General features: G+C 35.1%; 1 long non-coding RNA gene across 1 annotated transcript; it reads right to left on the bottom strand.

The window, feature by feature from the left end:
- Positions 1 to 273: 273 nt before the first annotated feature.
- Positions 274 to 2,957, bottom strand: LOC126249790 (uncharacterized). Its single transcript, XR_007545663.1, has 3 exons — positions 2,745 to 2,957; positions 2,524 to 2,662; positions 274 to 399 (listed from the first exon to the last, which is right to left on the bottom strand). It is a non-coding gene; the product is annotated as an uncharacterized LOC126249790 (long non-coding RNA).
- Positions 2,958 to 3,184: the final 227 nt, after the last annotated feature.

Below are 3,184 nucleotides of genomic sequence, written 5' to 3'. Positions count from 1 at the left end.
GGTTTAATCATGTATTCTTCCTACTATACTGTAAATGGGCAATAAGCAACATTTTGTTACCTAGCATCCTTCCTGGTGTTGCAGTTTTAACTACAAACAGTGTAGTAAGCACACTATCCACCTATACCCCTGTATCAGTGGGGAGTGAAAATTATTTCAGAAATCAAGGATAATAGGTTTTCTAAACAAAGAGAATAAGTTGAAATTTATGCGTTTCTAAATTGTGTCACGGACTACATATTTGTAAATAGAACAGTAAACAATAACTACCAATAACATTAACAAATTTTCTTTTATTAAATAATCTGGTACAACTACGATGGCATCAGTTCCAGGCCTTTACATTCCCGTGCTATCCGAACACCGAGTGCAAACATGGCTACAGTCTTGATTAGTGACCTGTTAAAAAACAAAAGAAATTGTTACTTTACACGAAAATTCAAATTTACTTGAGAGTTAATGACCACTATTCTTATTGACAACTAATTTACAAATCACAAAAGAGATGGGCCAGGGCTGGTGGAACATTATAATTAAACAGAAAAGTTTAAAAGTGGTTTGCAAATTCCATTTAGAAATCACTGTTGTGTTTATCCACACAGAAAAGTATCATAGCAATCTTCATGTTTGCCACAGAAACAAATTATTTTTGAATACACGCACTCAAGAAATATGAAATTCAGTTACAGCAAAGCCACAATCAATCATTAAATAAATATTCAGGATAAAACACATTATCATCATCATCATCATCCATCATCATCATCTGTATTGTACACATATTTTCATGTGTTGTAAACAATAAGTCATGTAAGATCTAAATTTTATGCAGAATATGCTATCGGCTGATTTATTAGTGCTGTCAAGGTATGTCATTCATCAGCACTACTTATCAAACAACCGAAAAGCTTTCTACAAAATAAAAAAGCCACTCACACTTCACTAGTACCAATAAGAAACATATCCAAGTGCATTGTATGAGACAAACAAGGTGACAAAACAAACCATGACTACATCACACAGAATTATTGTGATCCAATACACTTCTGCATAAGCTTTGAGATTTTGTTTACTTATAAAGGTTTATCAGATGTAGAGGTGTTACAACTGACATAGGAAAACCTCAAGCTGCAATATAGATCAGACTGTCATCTTAAGGATGACTCCAAGGGAAGGTGGGTATGAGAGCTTACCCTACTTGAGGCCATGTTAACTTGAGCATGGCAGACTCCAAAAGAAAGCTACCAACAAAGACAGCTGACTTTTTGCTTACTGGACCACAAAGACAATAGACACGGCCAAACACGGTCAACAACTGTAAGCTTGCTGAATTACAGCACGCTACTAACTCATCAACTAAAACAATTTTAATGCTTTTAGCAAGATTCTTGAAAGATCCATTAAGGACACAACACATCTGCATTGCATCTTGATGCAAGTGGTTTGTATTTTGCATTACTATACAGGAAATAGCCATTTTATTAAAACTGTGTGACCACTTCATATTTCTTAATTACTGCACACCACTTCTAAAAAAAAAAAAGTGAAATGCAAATACAGAAGTCATGCCAGGGCAGTTTAACAAATTCCAGCTCCTCCAATATAATGTTCTGAACTGGGGCTAAATTCTTTATTCCAGCTCATAACAATGATTGCTCCCTTAAAATATGAACTGGGACAGTACCTACATAGTATCACACATCAAATAAAAAGAATTGTGACTGTGAAGACATCCCAGATGTTCAATTGCCATAATCATATAATTACTGATACTGGGATGAGAAAGTAATTGTTATTTACAACGTTTTCACATATAGCTAAGTTTTATTACGCAATTCACATCCCAACAACAATTAAAGTCACTCAATCTGTAAACATTTCAACGTTACACAGATATAAAACAAGCAGTTCTACATCTCTATAAAAGTGTTCTCTTGGGTCACAATTATGAGACCCTGGTAGCCAACAAGTGTTATTCCAGGGTGACCCACATCCAAGCCAGGTTCTTCACAGCCGCAAGAAATATGAGAAAATTGCTTCCTATGTAAACAGGTACATCCATAGCCTGTTGCTACAATAGCCCCACATCAAACACCCTATATAACGAAATGAACGCTAAGTCCCGCTATACAATTTTATATAACACACTCTGCGTCTAAATACTTCTTAAAATAGAATTATCAACAAGATACGTTTACAATTATCGTAATGGCATTATCAACGTGTTTCATGTGGAGGCAGTACCATGAAATTTATACTGCCGTTCATTTATATTTAATCAATACATTCAGCATAAAATAGATTCATTGTCATTTAATATCATTTGGGCCATACATTAAGTTTCCTTCTAGGTCATTTAGGCTGCTCTGGTCGAGAGATTAACTATTCCCTGGGTTGGTAGATTGAGGGTTGAAGGACAAAGATAGTCATTTGAAATAACACAAGTAACTCTGACATGTAAACTTCATTTGTTTCAGCGATGTGATGCAGCGCACAATAAAATTCACCATATGATACACTTACCATCTAAATGGATTATAATATAAACTTTTGATAAATTTCACTACAGGTCCTTGAGGTTTTCTTGAATCCGCCATTTTCTAATTTCTTTTGTTTTCACCTCAACATCAGTAACTCTGGGCTGTATGTACTTCGAAAGTCTCTGCGGAATAATAACAGCATATTACAAAATGGGCGTTAGACAAATCATTGGTACGATTTGACTACAATACCACAAATCTTACCCAACAACTACAAAACACACGATCTCAACTTATTGAACTGTCCACCCAACTAGTAAATTGTTCAAATGGAAGACGTTCCACACCATCGTAGAGACACAAATTTGCATTTCGATATACATTGAAAGTTGCACGCGAAACACCCCGATAGACGCCCAATACTGTTTCGATATGCCAGATTTGCATTTTCTATGGGCACATTTTCGAACATAGTATTGAAGCAAATAATATAGTCGTCAACATAAAGTGGTAGATTTTAGTTCACAGACCATGGTTGACACACACAGGCTAGACAGAACAACGCTGAGAAAGGAAGTGGAATTCTTGTAGAAAACATTTGACACCATCAAATAAAAAATTAAAAGGTTAAATACTAATGACGCAGGGTCATTTTTAAATAATTATGGAAATCGTTTGTCACGCTATATATACACAAACATTTG

Source organism: Schistocerca nitens, chromosome 3, assembly GCF_023898315.1.
Source record: "Schistocerca nitens isolate TAMUIC-IGC-003100 chromosome 3, iqSchNite1.1, whole genome shotgun sequence".
Taxonomy (NCBI): Eukaryota; Metazoa; Arthropoda; class Insecta; order Orthoptera; family Acrididae; genus Schistocerca; species Schistocerca nitens.
Note: the sequence above shows the minus strand (reverse complement) of the source record. Positions and strands in the feature narration are given on the sequence as shown.